Source organism: Castor canadensis, chromosome 14, assembly GCF_047511655.1.
Source record: "Castor canadensis chromosome 14, mCasCan1.hap1v2, whole genome shotgun sequence".
Taxonomy (NCBI): domain Eukaryota; kingdom Metazoa; phylum Chordata; class Mammalia; order Rodentia; family Castoridae; genus Castor; species Castor canadensis.
The window spans coordinates 105,615,615-105,632,794 of record NC_133399.1 but is presented as its reverse complement, the minus strand read 5'-3'; the positions used below and the strand labels follow the sequence as shown (position 1 = coordinate 105,632,794).

Sequence of the window (17,180 nt, the reverse complement as noted above, 5' to 3'; positions counted from 1 at the left end):
TTGTCCTGCCCCCTCCCTGCATTCTCTTTTTCTGCTTCCTGGCAGGCATGTTGTGAAATTCTCTGTTCTATCACACCTACCCCACCATGATAGACTGACACCTTGAAACCATGAACCAAAATAAATCTTTCCTCCCTTAAGTTGTTTATGTCAGATGTTGTTACAATAACACAAAAGTAACTAATACACTGCCCTTCATGTTGCTGCCATTAAGGTTTTTCCAAAGAGTGACATCTTCTGTCTTCCCTCTTCAAAGTCTGAGCCTTCAAACATCATCTCAGCAGCTTTGGCCTGTGTCTGTCTCTTCTTCATGTCTGGCTACAACTTCCTGTCTAATCTTCTTGCCTGATAACCATCCTCTTTCCTTTGCTCACTCTCTCCCCAACTCCACAGTTCCATTTGATAGTTCAAACATGTTTTCTTAGAGGAGGACCAAAGGGGAAGAATAGGGAACAGAGTCTCGAGGTGGAAGTTGGAGGTGAATCATGGTGAATGTAGTCTCTGGTGATGACCAGGCTGTCATCTTGGGGACAGGAGAAGGAAAAAGGCCTTGAGAGCAGCAGAAAACTCAAGAAGACCCTTGGGTCATATCACATCCCTAATGGTTCTGCACTAGTGACATAGAAGCTGAGTCACATCACCAGGTCTCTGGGTTTCTCAACCACCTGCAGAAACTAAATAGCTTCAGGTTCTCACATTTTATGTTATTTTAATTAATTCACTCATTTACTTATCTACTTTCAGTATTGGGAATTGAACCCAGGGCCTCACATGTGCTAGGTATGTGCTCTACCACTTGAGCTATGATCCTGTCCTTTTGTTTTTATTTTTGCTTTTGAGATATGAACAAGCTACCTTTGCCTGAACTGGCCTTGAACTCTGGATATTCCTGCAGCTGGGCATAAGGTCAGCTAGGTTCTCCCATTTTAAAGGAATATGTTAAAGATAGTCCAGCAAAACAAGAAATCTGGTGACTTGTTTTCAATCTGTAACCACAGACCTATTTTAAAACTATTTTCTATGGTTCTGTGAAATGTAAATTAAAGACTAATGCCAGTTTTCTAAATAGGAATTAGAAAATCCTGAGTAAAGATGGGAAGACTTGGTTGACTGGTTTATTGGCTTGCATTCCTTCTCTTGTTCATTCATTCACTTATTCCCCCTCCCTCTCCCCTGTCTTCCCTCCATTCTTCTTCCTTCCTTTCATCCATCTATCCACCCAACCATCCATCAATCTATCCTTCCATTCATTCATACTTCCTTTCACCTATCCACCCACCCTACCATCCATCATCCATTCATCTATTCATCCATCCAACTATCCATCATCCATTCATCCATTTATTTTTAAATATCACATATGCTTAAATAAAGCAAGACTCCCTCCATCCCCAAATTATTGATCAGAAAAAAGGAATTTTATAGCCAACCCTTAGAGCTATTTCATATTTTGGGTTGCTGTCCAAATTACCTTATTCCAAACAAAAATCAACTGTTTGGGGAAAAATATTTGCCTAAAACCACTTTAATGGTTTTGCTCATTTGGGATACCTACGAAGTTCTCTTGTTAGACTTTTTCTTTTAAGCAGGCAGAGATTCAGTAACTTTTATTGAAGGCACAGCTTCATAAAACCAAGTGTTGAATGTTTTATTAGTAAGGTCATTTTAAAAAGGCAGTGAATAACTACTTGTCATATTGTGGACATCAAAACAAGTACCTTCTAAAGGATTAAATAGACATTTTTTCCCAAAGAAGAAATGCAAGTAGTGAACAAGTCATTAGTTATTATCATTATCATTAGTCATTAGGGAAATGCAAATGAGAGTCATAAGATACTTCATCCCCACTACAATGACTAAAATCAAAATTATAGGCCATAACAAGCACTGACAAGAATGTGGAGAAATTGGAACCATTTTGTACTGCTGACAGGAATGTAAAATGATGCAAATGCTGTGGGAAACAGCTTGGTAGTGACTCAAATAAACATAAAGTTATTACAAGATAAATTCCACCCTTAAGTATATAATTAAGAGCAATGAAAGCATGTGTCCAAACAAAAACTTCACACAAATGTTTATAGCAGCATTGTTTATAATAGTTAAAAAGTGGAAACCACAAAAATGCTCATTAATTCAAAGAATAGATAAAATGTGGCATATCCATACAAGGGAATATTGCTCATCAATAAAAAAGGAATGAAGTACTAACAGATGCTATAGAATGAACCTCCAAAATATTACACCATGTGAAAGAAGCTAGTCACAAAAGGCCAGAATATTATGATTCCATTTACATGGAATGTCCACAAAATACATAATCACAAAAAATAGAAAGCAAATTCATGTCTCCAGGCACTAGGTGGGGTGGGGTGGGGGGAAAACAGGGAGTGACTGTTAATGGCTTGGGGTTTCTTTTTGGAGTGATGAAAATGTTCTGCAATCAGTAGTCAGGATGGTTGCACAACCATGTGGAAATAGTAAAAACATTGCACCGTATATTTTCAAAGGGTGAATTTATGGTATGTGGATGACATCTCAAAAAGTTATAAAAATGTACACACTCTAGATTAATAGGAACAGCCACCCTACCCAGACTATGGGGTGATGACATATACAGAGCACAGAGAGCTGGTGCAGGAAGAAATGGATGGACACCAGGTCAAGATGGGTGGACTTCCCACTGCCTCATAACAGGGAGAGTGGGGGGAAAGCAGTGCTTTAAGTTAATGTACTATGTTAAGTAGTGTGTAATTTAAAATGTGTGTCACTAAAATGATATATTAGATACTATCCTTAAAATTACATAAGTCAGATTAGCTTTTTTTTTAAAAGGGCCTCTTTTCTGGGAAAGGGGCCACCTTATGCTGAGGCACACACTGTATATAGCAAATGCCAACTGCGTGCCAGCACCAGGCTGCATCCTTGGGCTACAACAGTGGATCTCAGAACAGTGTGGTTCTGTCCTCCACAGGACTTCCAGCCTAGCACATTTGCATTAAAGAGGATCTCACATCTGAGGCCATGTTTATGAAAGGTCTGGATGACCTCACATGGAGTCATTCTTAAATTTTTTGAGGTCGCATGCTCCTTGGAGTCAGATGAAAGCTACAGGGTTTCTTCCCCAAACATATGCATATGCTGGGAGGGGGCGAAAACTAGGTATCTTCTTTTAAAAAGTTCATGTAATAACACCTAGTGACATATACACACCCTGACAATGTACCCGAGACCCCAACAATGTATATGACCCCCCAATAATGCATACAAGCTCCCTAAAACATGTGACCCCAACAATGTATACAACCCCACCAACAACTTATACAACCCCAATAATGTACACAGTTCTCCAACAATACATACCCTTGATGTGCCCCAGGCTGGCTTCCCTACTTGGAGAGTTCATGTCTGAATTCGCTCCCACTCACCAGTTCTCCAGCCCTTAAGCCACTCACACAATATGCATCTCTTGAGACTGGCAAAGATTCAAAATGGCCTGGGCCCCAGGAAATTCACAGAGGGCCCCAAGGCCCTGTGAAGGGGAATTGGGGCCTGGCAGCAGCTGCTGTCTCCCCCACCCCCTTCTGGCCTGGAGAGTCCACTTTAACCTGGCTTTCACCTTTGAAGAAAGCTTCAAAAAATATTCCCCAACTCTCTCAGCACATCTAGAAATGAAACCCACAAGGTTTGAACTGGTGACCTACCCAAGAGCTTGTGGTAGAATGCAGAGGAAGCAGCGACTAACCAAGATCCCAATCCAGGGCAGGGCTCTTTGGTCCTTCAGGAACCCAACAGGCTGGGGACTGAGTGTTCAGCACACTGGTGAAGAAAGTGTCTTTCTATAGAGTGAGATAAAGGAGGGAGAAGGCTCAGAAGCCACCTCAGAACAATGGAGGAGCTCCTCTGCAGATAAAGAGCTAAGTGTTGCCACCTCTGGAGACCATAGGAGCCAAAAGCTCAGAGTCCAGTGAGCACAGCAAGTGACAGTTTTAAACACACTGGTAGGGCAAAGTCCAAGTCACTAAAAACTGCTGATGCCTACCTGGGGAGAGTCCTGTAGTCCCAGCGTGACTTCCCCCTCCCTCTAGGCTGCCCTACTTTCTGTCTGCTCTTGCTTCTCTCCTGTCCTCAGCCTGGCCCTGACTGGCAGGGGGCAGGAGGACAAAGGAAAGGGAAAAGCACCATCCTGTGTTAGGGGAGACTCCTCCGCCATGGAGTTGATTACCAAAGGAATTATTGAGCTACCTCTCTACTGGGCTAGAGGAAACCTCAGCCTTCAGAAGAGGTAAGGAGGGTATCCTGGCCCTGGGGGAGAATTCAAGAGGCTTAGGATTTGGTCCCTGCTGTGTTGCAACTGGCTGTTGTGACGCCCAGTGAAGGGAATGAGGAAGAGCTGGTCTGTGTCTGGCTCAGGTGAGCCAGGCATGAGTGTGCAGGGAAGGAGCAGTCACAGTTCTCTGGCCCAGGGAAATGGAATCTCCTGGCCTTAGATGGAGGATGTTAGGAAGAAAAGCAAAAGGAAAAATGCCTCCCTGCCCTAGAGGGATTTAACCTTAGGTTGAGCTGATAAATTCTGGGGTATCACAGCAGCAAAGAAGCTTGAAGGCTGTGGTGAGAGTTCAGGTTTCCAACAAGGTTGTGAACAGAGGCTTGAAGGAGGAGTGGTGCAGAACTGGGGTTTGGGGAAGAGGGACAGGGCTGGCTTTCCATTCCAGGCAGGGCACAGGTCTTCAGCAAAGGTGTGCTGGGCACCAGTGTGTGGAGGAGGCTAGTTGGGGTGAAGGGTTTTGCTGGAAAGTATGAGGACACTGGGTTAGAAGGGTAGATTAAGCCTGGATTAAGAAGGGCACGAGTCATAAATTTAAGGGATCTGGATTTGCCTAAAGGCACCAGGGAGCTTCTGGGAGTGGGAAGAGGCCAGGCATTTAAGCACTATTAAGTAATATTAGGTAATAAGTAGGAGCCATAAAAAAGGGAAGGAAGGAATGCGAGGCATGAAGAGAGAGTCTGTGATGGGCAAGATAAAGCAAAGGCGTGGAGGATGGGGGCAGGAGGCAGTGCTGTCCCACCTGAGCATGTGGGAATAACAACTGCAGGGAGACAGGTGCCAAGAGGAGAGGATTTGGTGAGAGGAAAGGGAGGGGTTTAGTTTTTGAGCTCCAGTGGGGATGTGATACAGACTCTTGTAAGCAGAGGGCTGAAGCAAGAAGTCACTGAAGCCAGGTGGTCCCTGGAGAAGGACCAGGTGGCTGGAGAAGGGGGCTGCAGATCTGTGTGTGTATTGCTGACTCTCTCAGAGTCTGTAGTGCATGCGTGTGTGAGTGCCGAGCTCGAAGCAAATGGGCTAGCGTTTAACACAGAGCTAGCAAAGGTGAGGCCTCTAGAAAGAGCTTGTGTGAAAATCAAGAACATGCAAGAATGAGAATAAAGTATAGCCAATCATCTGTGTATTCTAAACAATTTGATGCTCTCATAAGCCCTTCAGCTTTCTAATTCACCAAAGAATCAGTTTCTTTCTTTCTTTCCTTTTTCTTTCCTTTTGAGACAGAGTCTCTATGCTGCTCTCTCACTGTGTAGCCCAGGCTGGCCTTGAACTTGTGATCCTCCTGCCTCAGCCTCCCAAGTGCTGGGATTACAGATCTTCACCTCCAAAGAACCAATTTCAGCTCTGAGAAAATAGAAGCCTCCAGTTGACAAGTAGATACTCCCAAGACCCCCAAATCATCCCAAATCACAATTTATTCTGACTCTTCGGGATGGAGCTGTTACAATGTCTCTAATCCTCTTTCACCCTGCGCCTCAGATCTATCATGACCTCCACCTATGCCAACATCTTCAACAGCTCCCTGCCACCTTCCCAATAAAATTCCAAAGAACCACGAGCAATCCAGTCTTCACTTCCATGTCCAGCTGAGTTCAACTTTCACCCTTATGTCTCTTGCCTTTCCTGGCCTTGACTCCACCCAGATTGAGTCACACCAGCCTCACCTCCCTACCTACCTCTCTGCTTTTATTTACACTTTTCTCTGATCACAACCACAGTCCCAATCCTACCTGTCCTTTCCGAGCTTTTCCAAATGCCACTGCCTCTAGGAAGCTCTGTCACTCTTCCTAGCCAGAGGGAGCCTCTCTGTCCTGTAATCTCACAGCACTTTGTGCCTCCTTTGTGGCACCACAAAGCCCCGCTTGTCTTCTAGTTATTCATCTTCTCACATTATCTCGCTTGCTGTCAACCTGCAGAGGACAGATAGAATCCTTCAGGTTTGGGAGTGTATAGGGGGTGGAGAAGTGGGAAAACATTAAACCAGTGTTTAAAGTAAGTTACAACTCGGAGGATCCCCAAACCACTCATCTTCCCTGGGACAGGGTTGGTGATGTTTTATGGGGCACGGTCACACGAGCCAAAGGGGTCTTGACAGAACATGACCTGAATACTCTGCGACCCACGGCTCCTAACCCTGGCCTCTTTTCATCCACTCAGGCTGGAGCACAGTCTGAGCTGAGGTTCCGCTGCACTGAGCTTGGGACTTAACTGGGATTCTGCAAGTCAGCACCTGGTACCAGCACTTCTTGGTGGATGCTGTCCGAAGTGTGTGCACAGATGCAGGACCTGCTTGGGGAGGGAAGTGGGTTTGGGAGGACAGAGAGACTTAGCTGGAAAGGTTCTAGGCCACATGCTCCAGAAGAAAGAGAAGCTTAGGGTGCTGGAGGAAGTGGGGGAGTGACAAAGTAGTCTACTTTCGAAACCAGGACAAGCTGTGTGGCTTTAAGGGCCCAGGACCACAGCTGGAACCTTTCTCCTACAGATGGGAAAGGAACCCCCTGGAAGAACCAAAATCAAGGGAGTTCCCAGCAAGCCTGAGGAGCCCCTCAAGGACCAAAGAGACTGTCACAGGCTATGGTGGGGGGAGTCTCAGAGAGCCAGGAGCCTCAGACCCTCATTCTGGAAGGGCATGAAATCTGTGTGAGTGGATTTCAGAAAATAAAAGGGAAGAGAGAGAACTGGAGAGGGGAAAAATGTTAGTGAAGTGTTGCCAAAATGTCAGAGCGCTCATCCTTCCTGGATAGTGGCAGTTGTTGATCTTCGTTCTTATCACACTGATTGGCTGCCTTGTAAGAGCCCCAGTCCCCTTGGTACTGGGCAAAGGGAGGAGCTGAGGAAGTCCCAGAGCCTAGAGTAGTGCACACCCTGGCAGCCCACCAGGGCCTACCTGGAGGGTCTCTTGAAAACCATCTGCCCTTGTACCAATCTACACAGTGCGTCTAGATTGAAAGCGCATCGGAACGCACATCCTGGAGTCTGTTGTCTTCATCGAACTGTCATCGTGAGTAATAATTATACCTTGGGAAACAGCAGTGACTCAAAATGCTGTCCCCTCCTCCCCCCCACCCCCTCACACAGCTCAGAGCTTTGCATGCATCATGTTCTCCTGCCTGTCAGCTCTGGGAACAGGTTAAATGATCATTGGGGTTCCAGGGCCTGATAAGTGTCGGAAAACAGTGTCTTTGCTGGCTAAAGAGCTATTCAGGCTGGCTGTGCCCAAAGGGTAGTAGAAGGAAATACTGGTGCATGCTGGGTGTAAGACAATGAAGCAGCACCCAGAGGAAGCTGTCCTTGCCCCTCAGATGGTGGCCTATATTCTCAGGAATAATAAGAATAATTAATAAGAAAGAAAAGAAATAGGGGCTGCAGATGTGCCTGGCATTCATGAGACCCTGGGTTCCATTCCCGGCACTAAAAAAAAAAAAAAAAAAAAAAAAAATCCAGAATCTGTAATCCTAACATTGGGAGGGTGAGGCAGAGGGGTTGTTAATTCGAGGCCAGCCTGGACTATGTAACAAGGTTCCCTGTCAAAAGCACAAAAACAACAACAAATAAAAGAGTACATCCCCCACAGGCTTAGACACAGCCCTAAGTGTCAAGATATGGGGAAACTAACACTTAGTGGGTGCCTGTTATGGGGCTGAGTATTTTGCAAGGTATTAAAGTGATGCCTGAAGTCATCAGATGTTAAAGTACTGACATGGTACTCTGCACTTGCTGGCATGTCCACAGCCCTCGGATCCCGAAGGCCTGCTTCCTCCACAGACTCCCTTGTGATCCGGCCCTAACCCCCAGCACAGCGGCGTGCCTCTCCCATTCTGCTCAGGGTGAGTGGTGGCTAGTGTCATTTTTGTTTGATCAGTGCCCCGACTGTGCTGTCTGTTAATATGTTGAAACTTACTCCAGTATATACCGTCTCACCCCACCCTCACCAAAGGAAGCTGTAGCTAAGTAACCTGCCAAAGTCACACAGGGAGTTCCAGGGCAGGGGTTGGAGCCCAGGCAGAGTAACTCTGAAACTGAGCTCTTGAATTCCCAACTGCTTGGGTAGAAAATACACATAAGCATCGCCAATGTCCTGCTTACTCCCTTTCCCTGAAACTGGCCCTAACTCTATGAGAAACACTTGACCATGAAGCCAGTCAAGCATGCTGTCAGCCCCAAGTCCGTTGGGCATCTCTGCTCCATCACTCCTCAGGGTGACCATCTCAGGCCCCATTCACTGGGTATGCCAGGGCCACATGGTCCCACAGCTCTAGGGATTGAGAAGCCCACCCAGTAGGTCTACCTCAAGAGCCTCTGTCCCCTCTCTTACCCCCACCAGCAGTTTTATTTGTCCTAGCAGTATTTGGGCACATAGAACAATGGTGGTCACCATGTAGAGCTAAGTGTCAGAGATGTAGATTTCCCCAGAGCCTCTGAAGGATGAGACGCACGCTGCAGAAGGGTTAGACTGGCACAGTAGGCCTGTGTGGTGAAGGAGGGTGATATTACAACATTGCACACCAGAGCTCATGGCTGAAGCTAGGATGAATCACATCAGTCCTGGCTACTTCTGGGAGGAACAATGCCTTCAGAAAGACTTCAGTGGTCCCCACACTACACCCATATCCTGTGTTTGGAATGCTAGTTCCCTTGAGAACCTGCAAGGGTTCCACTGCCACAGTCAGGGGATGCTAGGATGAGCCCAGTGACACATTCACCTGTTCCACCAGACTTCTTACAACTCTGACCATGCAGACAGATGTACGTGGCACATCTCACTTGGAGGTTTCATCAATGCGGCACCTCTAAATGTCTCACGGTGGAGTTGCTCTGAACACTGCCCAGCAAATGCTTCCCTAAGGGTCTGAGGACAAAAATGCTTATCATTGGGCAGGGGACAGGGGCATTTGCCACTGGAAAGGACCATTTATAACCCAGCCCTTCCCACAAAGGAAACACACTTTCCATTTCCTCTTTCTTAACAAATTCTTAACACCCTCTCCTCAGGTTCCCTTTTAAAGGCCCCTAATGTCCTTATGAATGTGCTCATTAATGTCAAAACATGGTTCCCAGGCACCCTTTCTTTGGCTATCCCAAAATTCCATTACTCTAATAGTGGATTCTCTTTAATTCATTAAAGGACTTTGAGCCACTCCCACTCTTGCCCACCCGCCACCCTCTAAGAAGCAGCCGCGTGAAAGGGTATGACAATTCTAAGAAAACGATTCAGGGCCCCATCTAGACCTAGCTTCTCTCACCGGAAGCAGGAACCACCCCATCACACCTTTCTCCTGAGACCACTAAGTGCTTCATAAATGCAAACGGAAATACAGATGCCCCAAGCACTTTGTGGGTACTGTTTTGGTCACCCTTGGTGAAGATGCTACAAAAAGTAATGTGTACCACTTTTTCCGTAGCACTCACAAGCAATTTACATACATTATAAGAGATCCTCCCAACAACTTGTACAAACAGGATCTGAGGCTCAGGAAAACTAAGTGGTTTACATGGATTTGGATCCAGCTCTGCCAGGCTCTGAAGCCTAGTTTCTTTTGAAGGTATCATTCTCTGCCAACTATGTAGACTGATAAGCTGGGCAAGGAATTGACTTATTTTTCTCAATAATAATAAAATGGTGAAGGAGTTCCCAGTGCAATCCAGGAGGATTGGTTACAAGATAAACATGTCCTGAAGCTTGGGGTGAGGTGGTGGTGGTGTGTGTGTGTGGGGTGGGAGGTTCATGCCTGTGATCCCAGCTACTTGGGAGGTTGAGATCAGAAGGATTATGGTTCTAGGCCAGCCCAGGTAAATAGTTTGTGGGACTCCCATCTCCAAAATAACCAGAGCAACATGGACTGGATGCAGCTAAAGTGATAGAGAACTTTTGCAAGCGAAAAGCCTTGAGTTCAAACCCCAGTCTTACTAAAAAACAAAAACAAATAAATGAGAAAAAACAACAGCAACAATAAACAAAACATGTCCTGAGCCTGTCTTCTGGGCACCAAGACAAATTTCCAGACTTGACTTCCTAGCAGAGCACCAACCTCCACTTTCCAAACAGATACTAGACATCCAGTTAAATTTGAACTTCAGATAAATAGTGAATAATGTCTAATTTACTGGGGATGTACAAATACGTCCCAAACATTTCATGAGACATACTGAGAACGAAAAATTAAAATATGCTCATTTGACATTCAAATCTGAATGTTTTTATTTGTTAAATCCAGCACCTCCACCCCGGAGCCAGGCATGCTGGGAAGTCTCCTGCCTAACTCCGGGTCCCAATCTTTGCTCCAACAAGAGTTGCCATGGCAGCCCTAGCACGCCTTCCTGGGCCCTGGGGAGCTGTCTCTACTCTTCCCTGCCCCCCACCCCCAAGCTTCCTCTCACCCCTGCGCTCTAGGCTCCCCACAAGTCTAACTACTTTCAGTTTCCTGGCTGTGTCATGAAGTCTGCTGCTAGCCTCCTGCCGCTTTTAGCCTCTGGTGGTAGCACTTTCCAGGCTCTGTGCTGTCTTTTTCCACCGTTCCTCTTGCTAAGCTAATTCTTATATTTCCCTAAGTTCTCCACTTAGCGCCATTTCTGCCAGGAAGCCTCCCGAGTCCCTGACCAGCTCTGCTAACCGGTCTGACCATCACCGCCCCTTCCCATGGCAAGCCCTGCTCCTCCCCATTCTGCCCTGGCAGGCAGGAGCCATGTCAGACTCACCTACCTCTCCACACCCTGCACCAGCACCTGGTTGCAGGTAGAAAGCCAGTTGAGTGAATGAATGACTGCAGACTGTCCCGCCAAAGTTGGGTCTTCTGAATGTGCCTACTTCCTAACTACCTTCTGTCATGAGTCACTGTTTCATCGCGGCATCCTCCCCTTCCCCCCACAGCAATGACAAGGGCTTGCGGTCAGCCCTTCAGGTGGACAGAGAGCAGCCCAGACATGGAGGGACTTCCTAGTACCCTCTCGCCCTGGTCATGCCATGCAGATGGCCTCGATGGGTTCCTGTCTGCTAACGCCCTTCTGACTCTGGCTTTTAGGTCCTCCTGGCTAAAGCCCTTCAGACCACCCTAGGACCAAACGTGGCTCCTTCCATGAGCCCGGTAGGACCCGGCTCCTAGTTTTGGGGTGTTGCGGAGATGCTGGTGTCATATGGCTGAGGGTGAGGGCAGGTGGCGGGGTTTGGTGGGCCTCAGAACATCACCCATATGCTCTGTTCACCCACCCAAAGCTTTGCCCACGCACAGCCTGACAGCAGGAGCAGACAGCCCGGAACTTAACCCTTGCGCAGCAACGGGAAGCCAGCTTTCCAAAAAAGCCAGTGCAGCCAGTTTTAACTTTCATCCCCAACACACGCGGTAGGCTTTGGTCCCCTCGCACAGCCCAGCTTGTCTCCAGACAGGGCTCTGAGTTCAGAAAATGCCCCAGGGATGTCAGTGTATTGTGGGGGGGGGGCTGTAGGATAGGTTGGAGGACCAGGTGAGGTAGGGGTGGAGAATGTAGCCCCACGGGGTGCTGAAGGGTAGGGGAGAAGGGAGCAACCCAGAGCAGGAGCTGGGGTCTGAGGCAGGAGCCCCAGTTGGATTCTTGCCGCCCCCAGTTTAGGGGCTCCCTAATCTGACCTTTTGGAGGCCGGCAGCCTTTCTATGCCTTCACAAAGTGGCCCCAACCTCCCTTGTCTGAATATACTAAGAGGACAAAAAGCGGAAAACATCTTTTAGCCTCAAATTAACTCCAAAAATAGAACCCCTCTCCCCCGGCAAAGGGTTGGTGAGCTCTGGGGTGCACAGCACAGCCGCTCGGACTTTCTGCGTCCCTCGCTGCTCTTCTAGGAACCCCTAACCGGGTCCGGCACCCCCTCTCCAACCCCCTCCAGCTCCCTCCCTCTACCCGGTCCAGCCTCGGGCCGGATCGCGGCAGGAACTCACCGGGAGCGGCTGGGGGCGGCCAGGTGAGTCGGCTGCGGCAGGTAGGGGCGCGCGGCGGCTCCGCGGGGCTGTGGCTGAGTAAGAGGGCTGACAGGTTGTTTTCCCCCACCTCCTCCCGGTCGCTAACCACACCCCTGCTGCTCTCCTCCCCACTTCCTTAAAGGGTGGGGTGTGCAGTCAGTGTGTGCCGGCTCCAGCCTCTTACCATAAACTCTGAAATAGACGCTGCCTCCAAATCCCAGAGCTGCCGCCGACCTGGGGGCGATCGTTGCGGTCCGGCGCGCCCCAAACGGGACGCCCAAGTGTTAGGTGCCCCTCTCGTGAGTACTTGGCGTCCCTACTTCCTCCTCCCACTCCACCAGTTAGCCTTTTAGAAGCCACACTTCTTAGATTGGTTTCACAGTGGGAGAGGTTACCTGTCCCAGGCTCTCAGCACCTGTGTCCCAGTCTGCTCACATCCAGAAGTGGCCCTACCCACCCTCCTGAAGGGTATTGTCGGGTGTATTCACCAGGGACGTTGGCAGAACTGGTTCAGGTTCCTAAACTCGGCCGAGAACTCACAGAATCAGAAGGCAACACAGGAACAGTCACAGAAGCCCGGCCCCCTCCTTCAGCTCACTTAGCTACCCCAAAAAGAAGCCGGTCACTTCTTTACTGGGGTCTAGAGGCAAGGACTCAAGTTGCAACGCTTTCCCCTATAGCTATACAGGAGGAGGGGATTCCCCATTTTCATGCAAAAATCACAGGTACCTGAGGTCCATAAACGTGAAGAGGTAAGGAATTTCACAAGGTGAAAGTTTTAGCAGGGATTTGTTTTTAATATAACAGGATAAAAGTAGGGAGAAGTAGGGGAAAAGGGAGAAACATTTCCTGCTCCCCACGCAGGAAACAGGAGTAGACTCAAAATGGTGGTTTTTACCTATATTCTTTATAGCTTTTGAGCTGGATCATGTCGTCTAGCAACCATTAATCGTTACCCATTGGATCTGGCTGGCCAAGATGGGTGCTGCTTATTATTTTAAAACACGGAGATGTGACCTAGCCCTACCCACAACACAGGGACAACAGGTGAATTTTAGGACTTTTCTATGCCAGACACAGCTTTCATTCTTTGTTTCTGTCCCTATATGGAGCCCTGAAGCTTCTTAGCATCTCCAAGGGAAAGGCAGATGCCTAGCCCCTCTCAGTCTCCCAGTTCATGTAACTTAACATCTAAAAGGAGGTGGGAGGAGAGCTTGCTGCTCTGGTTTTTCAGTTTACTTCCTGGCACTAACTTCTGAGTCTGGCACTTTTAGTATTTCTTTAAAATAATGTAATTTTCCTGTCTCCTCGTCTATCTGTCCTGTCTCAGAAATATTCCAGACTTTCTCCTGAACGGGAGGAGGTGAACTGGACATGGCAGAAATACTCAATGTCACCCACATCCTCTTCTCTGGAGTCCCTTCCCCAGACTTCTGTGTCTGGTGGGGGATTGGAGTCTGGATGCTATTCACAGTGTTGTTTCTGGCATCCTGTGGAGTTGTGCTCCCTCATGCACAACTGTGACAGCCAGGCAAACTCAACACCTTTGATGACACTTCACCATCTCCACCTCAAACTCATTGAATCAGCCATCCCAGGAGAACAGAAAGCCAGCATCTGGTGAACCAGTAAGGCAGCAGTTACTTTACACGATAGCATTGAATCATCCTCCCTCGTGTTGGCAGCAGTGGTCTGTGATCAGAAGACGTCCAAATTCTTTGTGTCCCACAGGGAAGAGTCCATGGCAGGACACGTGGGTGTAAATGGAGTTTATTTAAAGTTAGGGAAGGGAAATACAAAAGAGAGCATGGTGAGCACAGGTGGAATCTGCAGGCAGAGAGAGCTGCGTCTCTTCTCCAGGTGCTTTTAAAACTTATGCTAACCTATGGGAAGGGAGGAACCAGGTGATTCCCATCCAGTAATCAGTGAGTGGAAAAGGGAAAGAGTGTTTCCAGGCCAGGTGAGGGCGGTCCCTGAGCCACAGCCTGGTTAATCTGAGATGTAATGTTGAGTTTCTGTGAGTCCTGAACTTTCCCTAATTTTAGCTTGCATCACTCCCATTTTCTGAAGAGAAAGTGAAAACTTGGATCAACTAACAAGGCCAGAAAGTCATTTTCTCAGAGTGTATCAGTGAACTGTGACAGCTTTTACCTGGGTGCCATCCTGTATCTACTGAAAATCAAAATCTGAAGATAGAGCCACCCACCCCATTCTGCCCAACACAGCAGCACATCCCCATCTGATGGGACTGCTGCACCTCCTTGGTCATCCCACTCACTGATTCGTCACGCTTCCTGCATTCACTCGCAGGCTCGGAGGCAATGCTGGTGGCTGTGCAGTGGTCACAGGTGGCCAGGTAAGAGACTTTGGCTAGGCCTTGGACAGGCAAGGCTTGTGCACAGGAGCAATGCAAAAGGAGCAAGGAAGCTGTGGGGGTGGTAACATGGGCAAGTGACCACACAGCAAGGAAACTGTCGGAGGGCATCAGGCATTCTTGCACGTGGGAAAAAAGGAGATGGAAGAGAGCCTGGTAGTGTGGAGATTAGACATCTGAGTCCTTGGTGAGAGGACCATAGAGGGACTAACAGCCAAGCCTTACAGGCGGTTTAAGAAAAGGTGGGTTTGCGTGTGCTGCCCCAATGTGGCCACACATGTGAACTACAACCTCCTTTGGACCTAAGTTAAGAGAAAAGCTAGTTTTCAGAGATTCTGAAAATATTCAGCAATTTTTTCATCCCTAAAACCCAGCTTCTATAATAATAGAATCATAGTTTTTTTAAATTAAAAAGACCTTGAGAAACTCCCGAGGGTGGCCAATTCTGCCTTTAGTTCCTCTGTTCAATGTAGCCCACAAAGATATTTCTGTTACATGCTCTTAAAAAAAAAAAAAAAAACCCGATGCCAAAAATCACATGAAGAAATGCTCACCATCCCTGGCCATAAAGAAAAAGTAAATCAAACCACGTTAAGATCCCACCTCACTCCTATTAGAATGGCTTTCATAAAGAACAGTAACATAAAGACAAACATTGGCAAGGATGTGTGGGGAAAGGAACCCTCATGCACTGATGGTGGAAATGTAAACTAGTACAACCACTATGGAAAGCAGTACAGAGGCTCCTCAAAAAACTAAAAATAGAACTGCCATATGATCCAGCAATACCACTCAGGGAGATATACCTGAAGCAACGTAAGTCAAGTTACAATAAAGACACCTGCACACCCGTGTTTACTGCAGCACAATAGCCAAGCTATGGAAACAGCTAAGATACCCCATGACTAGAATTTTATTCAGCCACAAAGAAGAATGAAATTTTGTCATTTGCAGGTAAATGGATGGAACAGAAGAACATCATCTTAAGTGAAGTTAGCCAGGCTCCGAAGAACAAAGGCCACATGTTTTCTCTCATGTGTGGAATGTAGGCCTAATAGAAATAAAGCAATATTATGAAAAACAGGTCATGCTAAGAGGAGGTTGCTAATGGGTGAGGGAGGTAAAAGAAGGCAGTTAAGAAGGGAATATGGTTGATGTACTTTCTACACAAGAATGAATATAGAGTTTTAAACCTGTTGAAAATCACCATAAGAAGGGGACTATGGTAGAAAGAAGAAACAGGGGATGAACTAATTTGGGTTATAATATATATACATGGAAATGTCACAGTGAAACATCTGTATAGCTATCTTAAACAAACAAAATTTTTTTTTTCAAAATCAGAGAACAGGAAGATAAAACAGATCCTGTCTGGGGGTTGGCACCAGTGGGAGGGGGGAGGATATAAAAAAAGTGTTAAGGAGGAGATATTATGGAAATACTATGCACTCATGTGTGAAAATGGAAAAATGAGACCTGTTGAAACTATTCCAGGAATGGAGGGAGGGAAAAATAAAGGAGAATGATGGAAGGGGTGAATTTATGATATATTGTAAGGATTTTTGTAAATGTTATGATGTACCTCCAGTACAACAATATACAAAAAAAAAAAAAAAAAACCTGTGAGGAATCCCTTCAGGAGCCCTATAATTATAGAAAAATGCTCTGATATACACTAGCATGGCTCATTGTGGGTTGTGATAATGACCTTCCCTAGAGGAGAAGCAAGCTATTTCCCTTCTGTTGCCATTGTGGGAGGCCCTGGTGTGTGGGAAAATGTCTGTGAGCAATGTTCTCTCTAGCTGCTTGGCTTTTCCATTGAGAGGTCCCACTCTTGCTCCAGGCCCAGGCCTACAACCCAGGTCTACAAACAACATGTTGCTTACCACAGAGTCCCTTCTGGTTGTCTCCAGGAATGACTTCCAGGCACCAGCTGCTAAAATCTGTGACTCCTTCTTCTTCAGTACCCCATAGACATGCTACATCCTGGGAATCCTTCCAACTATCTTTCTTTCTTGAAGCTTCACTCTCTCTATATATATATTTTCTTTTGCAGTGCTGAGCATTGAACCCAGGGTCTCATGTATGTTAAGCAAATTCTCTACCACTAAGCTACACCCCCAGCTTCAAGCATCTTCTCATTCATCATTTTTTCCTCAAGTTTCATCATCCCCACCCTGCCTCAGGTTCTCTTGATCTCCTGTGAAAGGGTCCTCCTAACCTGTCCTCTACTCCTGACCTGGGAGTCTTTGGGACTGGACCTCAGGAAAGTGGCCTGAGCAGGTGATAAAGTTTGGAGCTGATGTTTGAAACGACAGGAATGGCTGAGATTGTCTAGAGCAAGAGTAAGAGGGAGGAGAGAGTTTAAGTTAAGGGCAGACAGGCTCTTACAAGGAGCAAATTACAAAAAGGCAAAAAGTCAAATGGCTACCAGTTTCTGATGAGAAGCTGGAAGTGGAGACACAGAGGCAGGGCATGGCTCTTGTGGAGAGCTTGGCTGTCAGGAGGAATTTAGAGACAGGTTGTGGAAAGAGGGCTGCTTTGTGATTTGTTG

At 47.0% G+C, this 17,180-nt stretch overlaps 1 protein-coding gene across 7 annotated transcripts in view; it reads right to left on the bottom strand.

Moving 5' to 3' along the window:
* Ptk2b (protein tyrosine kinase 2 beta) overlaps positions 1-12,387 on the bottom strand; it is a 115,148-nt gene extending 102,761 nt beyond the window's left edge. For 2 of the 7 annotated variants that reach the window (XM_074055212.1, XM_074055206.1), the window contains exon 1: positions 3,705-3,965. The gene's annotated coding sequence lies outside the window, so the exon portion shown is untranslated. Of the gene's footprint in view, positions 1-3,704; positions 3,966-6,054; positions 6,235-12,231 lie in introns of those variants that run through there. The other 5 variants (XM_020182014.2, XM_074055207.1, XM_074055210.1 and 2 more) reach the window with 5 other exon arrangements.
* Positions 12,388-17,180: the final 4,793 nt, after the last annotated feature.